At 37.5% G+C, this 15,268-nt stretch overlaps 1 protein-coding gene and 1 non-coding gene across 2 annotated transcripts in view; one reads left to right on the forward strand and one right to left on the reverse strand.

Annotated features, from left to right (window-relative positions):
* The window catches only part of SPAG17 (sperm associated antigen 17), a 317,179-nt gene that overhangs the window by 269,575 nt on the left and 32,336 nt on the right, over positions 1 to 15,268 (reverse strand). The gene's annotated exons all lie outside the window — the stretch shown is intronic.
* LOC129403930 (small nucleolar RNA SNORA72) lies at positions 2,866 to 3,004 on the forward strand. Its single transcript, XR_008629566.1, has one exon. It is a non-coding gene; the product is annotated as a small nucleolar RNA SNORA72 (small nucleolar RNA).

Consider the following 15,268-nt stretch of genomic DNA (forward strand, 5'->3'; position numbering starts at 1 on the left):
AGGGCTTAACTGCTCCAGATGAGATAGAGCAATCTTCACACACTTCTAAGGAAAGCTTTTTTGATAATTTCAAGCAAATTATTCATAACAAGCAATACAAAATAAATTATTTAGGGTTGTTATTGGGCAGGTGTGGGTGGTGGTTGGGATAATTGGAAATAATGATGGTGGGAAGGTGTAATGGTGGTGGGATTGGTGTTGGAATGTTGAATGTAATAAGTCATTGTGAACAACTTTATAAAAATAAAATTTAAAAAATGAGTGGCTTAGGTTCACAATCTGGGAGAGGTCCAAAATTTCAACCTGACACCTGCCTCCTGGAGCAGCCCCACTGTCTGACTTCTATCCTGGAGTGTGCCAACCTTCCTGACCCCGAGTTGCATTGAAAATCTGAAGTTTGCTACATAGAGAATCGTTAATGGTGAATGCATAAGTCACAACCCTCCCCTCAGTGAGCAGGTTACTGGTCGGTCACTAGCACCACAGCAGCTAATTAACCAGCATCTTCAGCCATGACCGTGCAGCCCTTTCATTGGCACATTGGAGGCCTCTGTGTCAAGGGCTGACTTAAAAGTAGATTTCAATTGAAAAAGCTAGACTGCCTCTGAGAAAAGACTAAGGGTAAGGTCGCTTCTCTCCACCAACTGCACCATATACCTCACTAACATACGATTCTGCAGCCAGGTGTGTGTGTGTGTGTGTGTGTGTGTGTGTGTGTGTGTGTGTGTGTGTGTGTGTGTGTGTGAATTGACAACTCACCATTGGTGCAATTTCATGTGACCCAATCTTGACTGTGTTGTTTCCAAATGGGCTCAACAAAGAGCTGGGGACTAAGTCAGGAGAGAGAAACTACTATGGGCAGAGCAGTGTCAATCCTCTCTACCTTCTCTCTTCCAGTAGGCATCGAAGCTCTGCAGCCACTACTGAGGGGGGTGCCCTGGAATCCCTTGCTCACATGTCTCCAGACTGTCTCCCACTCTTGATGCTCTCTGGAGAAACATAGGCCACTGAGGTAAAGTTGGAGCCAAGCCTTCAATCACACTATCTGGATTTAAATATTGGTGTACCCACTGTGTGCCTATGAACAAATTCTTTAATTTCTGCCTCAAGTACAAAGGGACATAATAACACTAAGCTACCTCTTAGGATCGTTATTAAGATGGAATGAGAAAACCTGAGAAAACCCTCCTCAGCATAGCATTTATCAAGAGTCACCATCATGAACATGTTGAAGGTTAAAGGGTGATTTCTGCACTTGCTGGTTATTAGAACAAATACGTTCATTCCATAAATGTCATTTCAAATATGAGGAATTTATGGATGAACCAAGGTTAAGAACTCAAACATACTATTAAACAGTTATATCATGAAAAAAACAAAGTGTTATTTGAATGAATCAACTTGTAAGATATTTTTTATAATCAAAAACTGACAAACTATAAAATTTAGAGCTTATTATATTTTTCCAATGGAAAAATGCATGTAGGATTCTAAAATATTTTAGATCTTTGGACAAGAGGGCAAAAGTCATCAACATACTAATTTGAATTTATCAAAGTTTGTAGTTTACAGAGTGAATGTGCATGAGAGAGAATGGGAGTGTTAGAAGCTACTTCAAGTCATTTTTTACTCGGTGCAAGTCGATCAGACTCCTCACCAACGAAGGAAAAGACACTAATTAAGACTCTGATGAGAAGTGTACAGGCTGACTACAGAGACAATAAGCTGAGGAGGAGGTGACAAGAACACAGGAAGGAAGGTAGCAGCACCAGGCTGATTTTCATCTGAGACGGGGATCCGCTTATTTTGCTCAAAGAAAAGAAACAGAACTTGGATAGATCCATGGCATTTGGACTGCAGTTATTACCGAGTTAATTTCATGGATCCAGATCTAAAGCACAGGTGTCAGGCTTAAATCTTAAAATAAAAATCAAAATACTTAAAATTTCCTTTTGAAAGAATGCCTTAGTGAAGCCCTTTCTTAGCTAGAACAGGCGGTGGGCCTGCAGCACTCTTGGGACCCACAGGGGTCTTCCTGTTTTTCCCAAAATCCACTGCTCCACCAAGTTCTAGTAGAGTAAAATGTACCTTCCTTTTCAGCTCAAGGCCTTAATACAGCAGGTATTCAAATAATGTCACTTGAGTCAACATCTTTCAGTATACCATTGAAAAAAGTCCCCTGCCACTGAGCAAAAATTGATCAAAATGACATTATTCAAGGACCAAATTGTGTTAAATATTGCAATACATTGTTTGACTTCAACTCAGTTCCCAAGAACGCCAATTAAATGTGATATACATACCCAGGCTTTATGAACTAAAAACTTCATATGGCTCAAGTGGTAGAACACATGCCTTGCACGTGTGAAGCCCAGGGTTCAGTCACAGACATAGCCTGATCTCTGAGCAACACCACCACAAGGCAAAGAAAGAGCAGCTACTACTACTGAATGGAACCCAAGGGACACCACCAGCAGAGTAGGAGCAGCGCTATATTTTAAGCAGTGGGCTGGTGTCAGTGAAAAAGATTCCCCCGGAATGATACCACTGAGACAACTTTCTCCTCTACCCATGTGCGTGGAATATAGTAGTGTTCAGTGAATGTTTCTTGAACTTAGCAGCCAAACCACACATTGAAGAGAATCTTTACACATGCTTATTACTGGAACACCAAGTGTTTTATCAATTACAGTCAATAGTCTAGAAGGAAGCATATTTCTGAATCAGTGAGAATTTGGATTAAAGAAAGCTTATCCATTTGATGTTTGGATAATGCTGAAATGTTTTATAGCCATTGGTGAGAATTCAGTAGAGAAACATATTGACTGTGTGCATACACAAACTTACATGAATATTTTCCTGATTTTATAAATATAATTCTCATTGTTCTGATTTTGTAATAATCAGAACAGGCTAAACAGTCGCTGAAATAAGACCATGCATGTCTTCCCAGATTTAGTTCTTTCACCACCTAGGTCTGCTCTTAGAAATGTTGGATACATTTTTTAATTAAATATTTTAACTGAAATTAAAGCCGCAGAGATATGAAGTGGTATCAAACTCTATTGTCAAATAGCTCTGTGTCTCTCTTAAAGACCCAATTTCATTATTTATAAAATTTATTTAATACTATAACCTTTTAAAAGTGGATGCAGTGCTCCTGTAGACTAATGTATCTAGGGTCATATAGTAAATTATAAAGCACTATATAAAGGTAAATTAATGTTTGTAAGAGAAATATTAATAATTTCCCTTAGCAAGTATTATAAAACAGATTTTAAAAAGTGGTCATTTCTGTAATCTTGAATTTGGATATGCCTAGAGGATCATCTTTAGACAGTTTAGCCTCTGAGCTTCAGGTTTTTGATTGTTTTTCTTTGTTTTTTCAGCATTCTTGGCCTATCCTACCAATATAGCACATGAGCCTAATTCAGTTTTGCTCCATGCTTCAGAGAGTTTTAAGACAGCTATTAAAACACCACATGGAAAAGCTTTGCAGGGAATTCTACTCTGCAGAGAAACCACAAAAACCACTATACACCTTAACTCTCCGCATCCCAACCGTTGGCTAAAATTATGGTTCCATTATAGTAGTGCAACCCAACCAGTTTTATTGCTTGGAGCAAAATCTGAGGTCCAAAACGAACTTCAGAACATTAAAAAAAGGAAGGCGAACCTCAAAAGGAAACAAGCTTCCTTGGGTTTTCAAACAAATATTACATATCAGAGGCATTCTTCCAGCAGAGGAGACCAGGCGAAACCGAGAGCAGGCCTGCTAATTGCCCCACAAATGTAAAACTGGAATCAGGAACTGACCCCAAAGAAAAGAGATCTCTTTTCATCATCAGATTTTAAAGACTACAATCTTTCATCAACTCATTCCTCAGACATGAGACTCTATCCTGCCTTCCTTGAGACCTTCCATGAGGTACTATCTTCCATATTACAAATTCAGACCTTTTATAGACTCAACAATAGCATGCTTTGCCACCCTATTGTAGCTGTATTCTTTTTCCTTATCATGCTTTCTCTAATGTATATGTCATTAGTCCATCAAACATGGTGATAAACTGCATGAATTTGTATGACCCTAAAACACAAAATAATCAGCTAAGATTCTTCTGGTGGGCAACCCATGGACAACAATTTTCTTGCAGTTAAGTCAAGTGTCTTAGCTACATTTGTTTTCTACAAGGTCACTGGTAGTTTAACTTTTGCACTCATTTTGAGTGCAGGATTATCAAGAATACTTTCTAATGACCAGAGATATAACAAAACTATTTATTACAAGCACTCTAACCTCTTCTTGTAAAATTCAATTCAATGCCAGAATCTGTGCTAATATATTGGTAACCAAATTATATACTGCATATTATAATATCTGGAAACAAGACAGCAGTTTTTCATATGACTATAAATGTTCTACATTTCAGGTTTACAATAATGGTTGTTAAATTATGATGTGAGGAAGAGTGGACATACAAGGATGATCTTGAGGAAATATCTGATCATCTAGATAGCTGAGTTTGTTTTATGCAAGTAAATGATGGGGTTGAGGGTCTCTCTAAAAATAGCTGGAGGTAATTCAGTAAGATTAGAAGCATAAATTTTGAATAATACTGTTCTAGAGAAACTGTGCTGTCCCTTAATTAATAAAAAAGGAGCTGTTTAGTTCAACAAGACTTTATTAAATCAATGATAAAATATCTAGAACAAAAGTATTGATGAAAATGACTAAAATAGGGATTTGAAAGTGAGCAAACAATACATTTTAAAACATTACTTTAAGAGATCACAAAGGTGTGGGGAGATTGAACCCTTCTCAAGAAACTAAGAACTGAGTTTCCAACTAAGTCACAGTCCCTCTTCTTAGCATTTACCCAATGCCCTAAAATTCTATTCAAAAAAGACACTTGAATTCCTATGTTCATTGAAACAATACACATACTAGCTAAAATCTGGAAACAACCCATGTTGCCCCCAAACAAGAACTGGATAAAGCTATGGTATATACAATGGAATACTACTTAGTTATAAGAAAAAAATGAAACCATGCAACTTGCTTCTACAAGGATGAATCTAGAGAGTATAGAGCTGGATAAAGTTAATCAAAAGGAAGGGCACAGAATTATCTCTCTTATACATGGAATATAAAGAAGCATATAGTAAGGAACTAAACCACTCTAGTTACTCTGAGTAGGCATTACGGCAGTGAGGATATACAACGTTTAAGAGCTGGATGGGCAGCGATCTTGATCATTCTATAGAGGCAAATTAAATGTAAAACATGTCGATTGATGTCAATAAATGCCGCATGAAGGCAGAGGAAAATGTGGAAGTTCTTGATATCTTTTCCTCCTAGAATGCTTGTAATTTCTTCAAATTTCAAATTTGTACAGTCAGTTTTAGATAAAGGTTTCTTAGGGGGAAGACACAAGGATGAGGAGAGCCAGGAGGGATGGTGTCACTGAATCCAGGGGACAAGTTGTGTTATGTCTTCAAGGCAACTAGAAGGTCATAGTTCGATTTGGGTAAAACTGCTTCCTGACGATTCACCCTTGAATTCCATATTCTCAACTCATATCTCCTTTACAATGTAAACCTCATTTAAGGTCATGTGACAAAATATTTCAAGTTAATGATTATGATTAATTTCAGATACCTAGACTTGGTTATGGTTGATAATTTTCTGCAATTACATAGGTACATTGACTCTATTTATAATTACATCAGTGCAGTAGGGCTGGAACAATAGCACAGAGGGCAGGGCATTTGCTTTGCACACAGCCAATCCGGGTTCAATTCCTCCATCCCCCTCAGCGAGCCCGGCAAGCTACCAAGAGTATCCTGCCCGAATGGCAGAGCCTGGCAAGCTATCCATGGTGTATTCGATATGCCAAAAACAGTAACAAGTCTCACAATGGAGATGTTACTGGTGCCTGCTCGAGCAAATCGATGAACAATGGGATGACAGAGCTACAGTGCTACAGTGCAGTAATTCACTATAATTATTCCTTTCCTATTGATTCCCTAATACAGCCCTTATAATACTTCTTTAAACAGTGCAATGAAGAGAGCATTGGATTTAATAATAGAAAATTTGATCATTTGCTCCTGATTCGAGCTACATTATTCTGGAAAAATACTCTGATATTCAAATATTTGAACTTAGTAAAATAATACTAACAGCAGGAGCCATTCATTTATTCAACCACTACTTAATAGGTAGTTACTATGTATTAAACATTGAAAATACATAGCATGAGGTATAGAACTATCCTTAAAACAGCATCAATTTGAGGAAGAAAATACACAAAAACAAAAGGATATTATAGGTCGAAATATTTCAAAATTATGAAGAACTATAAAATATTCATTTTTCAATACCTAGTCCATCCTAATTAATTCAGTAATTAACACTTCTTATGTGGGTACCTATGTTGTACATGTTATCCTAGAAATGCAGAATATAAAGGTGAACAAATAAGGACAACTAAAGGAAAAGAACTATTTCTGTACATTCAACATGGACAGATGTCAAAGTATAATGCTAAGTATAAAAACAAGTTACAAAGGTCTGCAACATGGCTCTGTGGCTATGTCTCAAGTATGAGGTTTAATCTCAGGTATGAAAAGAATTAACTGTAACTACTTGTGTAAATTTAAAAACCAACACATTACACGATGATATATATGTATATAGATAGATACAAAGGTTATAAAATGTATATAAGAATTATGATCTTGTGTTTCTGGGACGAGAGGAAAGGAATGGAACAGGGTCAATGGAATGGAATCAAGATGCACCCTGATTTTTTATTGGTGATATTTAAGATATTTTAGGTAGATTCTAACTTTTGAAGAAGCATTGGATTTTATTTACTTTTTAGTTTTGGGGCCTTACCTAGCCTGGACTTGAGTGATAGCACAGTGGGTAGGGCATTTGCCTTGCACTCGGCCAACCTTGGTTGGATTCCTCCATCCCTCTTGGAGAGCCCCGCAAGCTACCGAGAGTATCCCACCTGCACAGCAGAGCCTGGCAAGTTACCTGTGGGCTATTCTATATGCCAGGAACAGTAGCAAGTCTCACAATGGAGACCTTACCGGTGCCCACTAGAGCAAATTGTTGAATAATGGGACGACAGTGTCCTACAGTGCTACAGATTGTTTTAAAAAGACAGATTAGCTGTGGGTGGGAGCACTACTATAACAGGTGGGACACTGGCCTTGCATGTGACCAACCTGAGTTCAATCCCTGGCATCCCATATGGTCCTTGAGCACTTTGAAGATTAATTCCTGCCAGGTGTGCCCTTTCCTCCCTCCCCAAAGAGACAAATTAGCAACTTTCAATGTTTATGATGGCACTAACGTGCTTGTTATATTATCCTTTATGCTTTTCTGTATTAAAGGTCAGAAAAAAATCTGCTATTGAAAGGCCCACAGTCCAGCAGGAGACAGGGCTTCTGAACAACCCTAATGTTCAGTGACGAGCATTTTCCTTGCCTGCACCTTACCTGGACTTAAGGAAAAGCCTCAAAGGCAGATGCCACTACAGAAACAGTGAAGGGATTCTTTGTGAATCCTACTCTTCCACATCCCACAGATTGGTACCCTTTCCATGTTGTTCAGCAGAACACTCCTTCCTTGCTTAGGTTCCCCCATCCCCTTCCAGATTTTCATGTCAATACATCATTCACTAGTCTCAAGAACTTGCTCATTTTCCTGTGTTGAGAAACATATTATAATCCTTTTTATTTGATACCAGAGCAAAGGACTCACTTTCCTTTGATCTCTTTAACAATCTTGTCCCTTCAATGTTCCCATCTTACACTCTTCACTAGCAATTCATTTCCCCTTTCCTGTTCTGTATCCTACTTTAAGAAGATATTATGAGCTCGTGTCATCTAAGCCTGGTCTAGTCTCCTCACTAACCACTTGCCATATATTTTCTTCATAGTCAAAACTCTGACAAACATATAACATATACTGTGGTTTCTACATCCCATTAAACCTCAATGTTTTTAACCCCTCTAATCTAGTTCCACCCCCCCCCACCAAAACCTTATTAAAATTAAATCATTGAAGATCAACAATGATATCCCTAACCAAATACAATTCCCTTGCCTATCCTTCCTAAGTCTCCACAGGAAAGAGATCTGAGTCGCTATCTTGTGCCCTTTTCCCTAATCTGCCTTTTTTTCCCCTTTTCATGATTTTATTCGTATCAGTTACTACTTTATGTAACTTCTTGTGTAAGTGACCCATCTACAATACATATGTGTTTATTTCCCCAATCTATCTCTGATGGTTTCTAGCATCTTTCTTTTTATTTATTTTTTTTTATTAATGAATCACCGTGAGGTACAGTTACAGACTTACAAACTTCCGCGCTTATATTTCAGTCATATAATGGTCAAGTATCCATCCCTCCACCAGTGCCCATTTTACACCATCAATGGTCCCAGCATCCCTCCCACTATCCAACCCTGTTTCCCCTCCCCCAACCCCACCTCTGTGGCAGAGCATTCCCTTTTGCTCTCTTTCTCTCTCTCCTTTTGGGTGTTGTGGTTTGCAATAGAGGTATTGAGTGGCCATCATGTTCAGTCTGTAGTTTGCTTTCAGGGTGCGTCTCCCATTCCGAGCTGATCCTCCAAGCACCATTTACTTGGTGATCCCTTCTCCAACTAAACTGCCTTTTCCCCCAGTATGTGAGTCTGGCTTCTAAGCTGTGGAGTAATCCTCCTAGTACTTATCTTTAATAATCTTGGGTGTTAGTCTCCCATTCTGTTACTATATATTCCACAAATGAGTGCAATTTTTCTATGTTGGTCTCTCTCTTTCTGACTCATTTTGCTTAACATGATACTTTCCATGTTGATCCATTTATATGCAAATATCATGTCTTCATCATTTCTAATAGCCGCATAGTATTCCATTGTGTAGATATACCAGGGTTTCTTTAGCCAGTCACCTGTTCTCAGGTATTCAGGTTTTTTCCAGATTCTGGCTATTGTAAATAGTGCTGCAATGAACATACAAGTGCACATGTCATTTCTACTATACTTCCAGGATATATTCCCACAAATAGTATTGCTGGGTCAAATGGGAGCTCAATTATTAATCTTTTGAGAATCGTCCATACTGTTTTCCAAAAAGCTGTTTCAGTCGGCATTTCCACCAGCAGTGAAGGAGAGTCCCTTTCTCCCACATCCACACCAGTACTGGTTGCTTTTGTTCTTTTGGATGTGTTCCAGTCTCTGTGGTATGAGGTGATATCTCATTGTTGTTTTTATCTGCATCTCCTTGATGATTAATGATGAAGAGCATTTTTTCATGTGCCTTTTGGCCATTTGGATTTCTTCCTTGAGAACGTTTCTGTTCATTTCATTGCCCCATTTTCTGATGGGGTTAGATGTTTTATTTTAGTAGAGTTTAACCAGTGCCTTGTAAATTCTTGATATGAACCCCTTATCAGATGGGTATTGGGTAAATATCCATTCCCATTCTGTTGATTGTCTTTGAATTCTGTTCGCTGTGTCTTTTGCGGTTCAGAAACTTCTCAGTTTGAGGTAGTACCATCTGTTCAGCTCTGTTTCCACTTGGTTGGGCAGTGGAGTGTCCTCTTTAAAGATACCTTTAGCCTCGATATTGTTACAGTTTTGCCAACCATGTTTTCGATGTACCTGATGGACTCTGGTCTGATGTTGAAGTCTTTAATCCATTTTGATCTGACCTTTGTGCATGGTGTTAGGTAGAGGTCTGAGCCCATTTTTTTTTTATGCATGTGTCTATCCAGTTTTGCCAGCACCATTTGTTAAAGAGGCTTTCCTTGTTCCACTTCACATTTCTTGGTCCCTTATCAAAGATTAGGTGATCATATATTTGAGAGTGTGTATAAGGATATTCCACCTTGTTCCATTGGTCAGCAGCTCTTGTTTTGTTCCAGTACCATGTTGTTTTATTTTTATTTATTTTTATTTTAATATTACTTATTTTATTAGTAATAATATTTATTAAATTGCAAGAGAAGACAATATGAGAAATGCAAAAGAACCACAATGAATCAAAAAACAGAAATGATAATAAATTGGTAAAAAGAATAAAATGGCAATTAATGATTATATTTAAATAATAACTCTAAATATTAGTGGTCTAAATTTACCAACTAATGGGCATAGAATGGCTGAATGGAATTTTTGTTTATTTTTTAGGCCATACTTGGTGATGCCCAGGGATTACTCAGACTCTACATTCAGGAATCACTCCTGCCAGTGCTCGGGGGACCTTAGTACCATGCTGTTTTAATTATAACCACTTTAGAGTAGAGTTTAAGGCTGGGGAAGGTGATGGCTCCCATCTTCTTTTTTCCAAGAATTGCTTTAGCTATTCATGATGTTCCATATGAATTTCAGGAGTGTTTGATCTATTTCTTTGAAGATTGTCATGGGTATCCTTATAGGGATTGCATTGAATCTATATAATGCTTTGAGGGGTATTGCCATTTTAACAATGTTAATTCTCCCAATCCATGAGCAAGGGATATGTTTCCATTTCCTTGTATCTTCTATTATTTTGTGTAGAAGCGTTTTATAATTTTTATAGGTCCTTTACCTCCTTAGTTAAGCTTATCTCAAGGTACTTGATTTTATGAGACATGCTTATGAACAGGATTTTTTCAAGTCACTTTCTGCTCTTTCATTATTTGTGTATAGGAAAGCCATGGACTTTTGCGTATTGATAGCTTGCAACTTTACAAGTCTATTGTATTTAGGAGATTCTTGGTTGAGGTTCTCTAAATGTAGCATCATATCATCTGCAAACAGTGAAAGTTTAATTTCTTCCTTCCCTATCTGGATGCCCTTAATATCTTTTTCTTGCCTAATTGCTATTGCAAGTACTTCCAGTGCTATATTGAACAGAAGTGGAGAGAGTGGGCATCCTTGTCTTGTTCCTGATCTTAGAGGGAATGCTCTTAGTTTTTCCCCATTGAGGGTAATGCTTGCCATGGGTTTGTCGTAGATGGATTTGACTACATTGAGGAAATTTCCTTCAAAACCCATTTTGGTGAGAGTTTTCATCATAAGCAGATGCTGGATCTTGTCAAATGCTTTCTCTGCATCAACTGATATAGTCATATGATTTTTTCTTTTCTTTTGTTGTTATGATGGATTATGTTGATTGATTTCTGAATGTTAAACCACCCTTGCATCCCCAGGATAAATCCCACTTGGTCATTATGTATGATCTTTTTGATGAGTTGTTGGATTCCATTTGCTAATATTTTGTTGAGTATCTTTACATCCGTGTTCATCAGGGATATCAGCCTGTAGTTTTCTTTTTTTTTGTGGTATCTTTTTTTCCTTTTGGTACTAGGGAGATATGTGCCTCATAGAAACTGTTTGGCAGTTTCTTCAATTTCTTGAAAAGCTTGAGAAGAACTGGCAATAGGTCCTCTTTAAATGTTTGGAAGAATTCTCTAGGGAACCCATTAGGACCTGGACTTTTGTTTTTGGGAAGACCTTTGATTACAGCTTCAATTTCCTTGATATTAGGAAATGTTATTGAGGTATTCCAGATCCTCTTGGTTCAACTTTGGGAGATTATAGAAAGCCAGGAATTTATCCATTTCTTCTAGATTCTCTTGTTTCGTGGCATACAGACTTTAAAAGCAGTCTTTGATAAACTTCTGAATTTCTTTGGTTTCTGTTGTGATTTCCTCCTTTTCATTTCTGATTTGCTTTACTAGAGTTCTCTCTCTTTTTCTTTGTGTCTTGAAAGTCGTTTATCAGCCTTGTTTATTTTCTCGAAGAACCAGCTCTTGGTTTCATTGATCTTTTAGAATTTTTTGTTGATTTCCATGTCTTTAATTTCTGCTCTAAGTTTGTTATTTCTTTCCTTCTGCCTGGTTTGGGCTCCTTTTGTTGGTCTTTTTCTAAGATCTTGAGCTGTGAAGTAGTCAAGTTTTCTATGTGGGCTCTTTCTTCTTTCCTGAGCAATGCTTGCAGGGCTATAAAATTTCCCCTTAACACTGCTTTAGCTGAGTCCCATAAGTTTTGGTAATTCGTTTCTTCATTATCATTTGTTTCCATGTATCTTTTGATTTCTTCCTTGATTTACTTCCTAACCTACTCATTTTTCAACATTGAGTTGTTTAATTTTCTGGTGTTTGGTTTGCTTCTCTACATCTGTGCGTGGTTAACTTCTTTTTTCAGTGCATCATGGTCTGAGAAGATAGTTGATAAAATTTCTATTTTCCTGATTCTATTGAGGTATGTTTTGTGACCAGCACATGGTCAATTTTGGAGAATGTCCCATCTGCACTGGAAAAGAATATGAATTCTTTCTTTTGGGGATGCAAAGCCCTGTATAGATCTATTAGCTTTATCTCTTCTATTTGTTTCTTTAGTGCCAGTATTTACTTGCTGAGTTTTATTCTTATTGATCAATCTAGAGGTTATAAGGCAGTATTGAAGTCTCCAACTACTTTTGTGTTGCTAGTAGTGTCCTCCTTAAAATCTGTTAGAAGTTGTTTTAAATATTTAGCTGGTCCCTTGTTAGGTACATATACATTTAAGAGTGTGATTTCTTCTTGCTGTACATATCCTTTGATTATTAAAAAATGGCCTTCACTGTCCCTTCTAATCTTTTTCAACCTGAAATATATGTTGTTGGATACTAGTATGGCCACCCCGGCTCTTTTGAGGGAGTTGTTTGTTTGAAGGATTGTTTTCCATCCTTTGACTTTGAGTCCGTATTTGCTCTGACCATTCAGATGTGTTTCTTGTAGGCAGCAGAATGTTAGATTCAGTTTCTGAATCCATTTTGCCACTCTGTGTCTCTTGATTGGTGCACTTAGACCATTGACATTGAGAGAGATTATTGTCACAGGCTTTTGTGCCATCTTTCTGTAGGGGTTTTTTGTGCCTTTAGGGGTTTTTCTTATCTTACAGAAGCCCCCTTAGTCCTTCTTTCAAGTTTGCTTTTGAGCCTATGAAGTTCCTGAGCTGTTGTTTATCCACGAAATAGTGTATAGTTCCTTTGAGTTTGAGTGAGAGTTTAGCTGGATAAAGTATTCTTGGTGAGGTGTTCATTTCATTGAGTTTTTCTCCATATCCTCTCGTTTTCTTTGGGCTTGGAGGGTTTCCTCTCGTAGGTCTGCTTTAAATCTAAGGGATTCTCCTTTGTATGTGATTCCTTTCTTCGACTTTGCTGCTTGCAGTATTGTGTCTCTATCCATGTCATCCATCACTCTGAAAATGATATGTCTTGGAGTTTTTTAGTAGGGTCTCTTTTAGCTGGCACCCTTCGGGCTCCTTGGATCTGGGTGCCTGCATTCTCCAGCTCTGGGAACTTTTCAGCAATGATATATTTATCAGGTTTTTTCATTGGGGTAGGCTCCCTGTCCTTCCATTACTCTGATGGTTCTTATGTTGTTCCTCTTGGATTCATCCACTAGGACTCTGATTCACTTTAGGGCCATTTTGAGGTCCTTTCCACATGGCTCCTTGTTGTCTGTAAGCTTTCTGCGGCTCATCTTCTAGCTCAATGATTCTATATTCGTCTGTTCTACTGGTTGAAGGCACCCACTGAGTTTTTAATTTCATTTTCCGAATCCTTTATTCATGACATTTGTTTGTAGCTTTTCTATTTCTGCTCTCATTTCTTCCTGTATTTTGTTGACTGCCTGTTCCACTGTTTCATTCAAGTCCTCTTTTAATTTTCTGGACGTCTGTTCCACTGTTTCTTTGCATTCATTGAACATCTTCAACATTTCATCTCTGAATTCCTTATCGGAGAGATCGTATTGTGAGTAGCTCCTGTTGGGGCTTTCCGGACCTTTTTCTTCATCTTCCCTTCTGTGGTGGGAATTTGCGCTGTTTCTTCATGTTGTGGGTGGTAGTATGGAGCTGGGGACCTTCCAGATCACTTTCAGCTTTCCCTCTTGGTGCACCTAATCTGACACTCCAGTCACCTACCTACCATCACTTTTCCCACAGGGTCTATGTTTTCTCTTTGTTTCATAAGTGATATCCATATAGCTACTCCCCAGAATTCTCTTCTCAACTGCTTGATTTCCTGGTTCACACTCACTATTAAATATTTTAGATGCTCCATAGTAGTCACACTCACCTCTCTGGTCACAACACCTACATCTACAACCATGAGTGCTGAATTCAAGTGTATGTATTTGAATTCCTACTGAACATCTGAATCTTTCTATTTTGATATTCCAACATCATCTCAAACTCAATATGCCTAAAAGCTAAATCTTAATCTCTACACAAGCAACAAAACACCCAACCCACCAAAAATTATTCACCTATCACAAACAGTGAAAATTACCTGCCAAGTCTGTCAAATTCTGAGAATTTTGCATTTCTCCAATTCATCATAAATTTAATTTCCCCCAATTTCCTCTTGATATATAATCACAGTTAGTTTCTTCATAATTTCTTGAGCCTTTCCCTTCCTATTTATTCTCATATATTTCTTCTAGTTTAACCTATAACTATCTTGAGTCTAAACTATTCAAGTTTCAACCCTCTTCTATTATAATGAATTAATTTTCCAAGACATCAATTTAATCATTTCACTCTTACTTCAGAAAGTTTAATGATCAACTCTTTAGATTTATGATATAATATATAAAAAACACAAATTCTACAAATTAGAATTTGAGCCCTTAAATTCTGCTTTTCACTTGGTTTTAAAACCATTATTTCCCATTAGTCTTATAAACTTCTAATAGCACCCAGGTAATTTTATCGTGTAAATTATTGATCATTATTCTCTTTGAGTAAATGGGAATGCAGTATCTTTAGGGTTGTAGTGAGGGTTAATGTTACAGTGAGTGTACAGCATCTGAGAGTATCTAGTAAATTAACACAACTAGGTTATGTTGTCTGCTTGCTCCTTTACACAAATATGGAATGTCTTACTTCTACATAAAACTCAAATTTCATTTGCTCTTCCTATATTTTGCTCAACAATTCACTTGTCATTTGTCATCCTGTTGACCTTCGATTTGCTCAAGCTCAACAATTACTTCTATGTTTACTGTATGCCATAAAAAGTTATTATCAGTTCTATACTAGTAATATAGTACTACACTGTAGTCACATTATTACTGTTTGTCTTCATTTTTAGCATGTGTCAGAACCATGCTTATTAAAGAATGAATCACTTGGGTTCTATCCTGAGTTTCTGATTCAGAAGTGCAGCAAGTCCAAAGAATTAGAAATTGAGCTCCCATTTGACCCAGCAATA

This window comes from Sorex araneus, chromosome 3 (assembly GCF_027595985.1).
Source record: "Sorex araneus isolate mSorAra2 chromosome 3, mSorAra2.pri, whole genome shotgun sequence".
Classification (NCBI taxonomy): domain Eukaryota; kingdom Metazoa; phylum Chordata; class Mammalia; order Eulipotyphla; family Soricidae; genus Sorex; species Sorex araneus.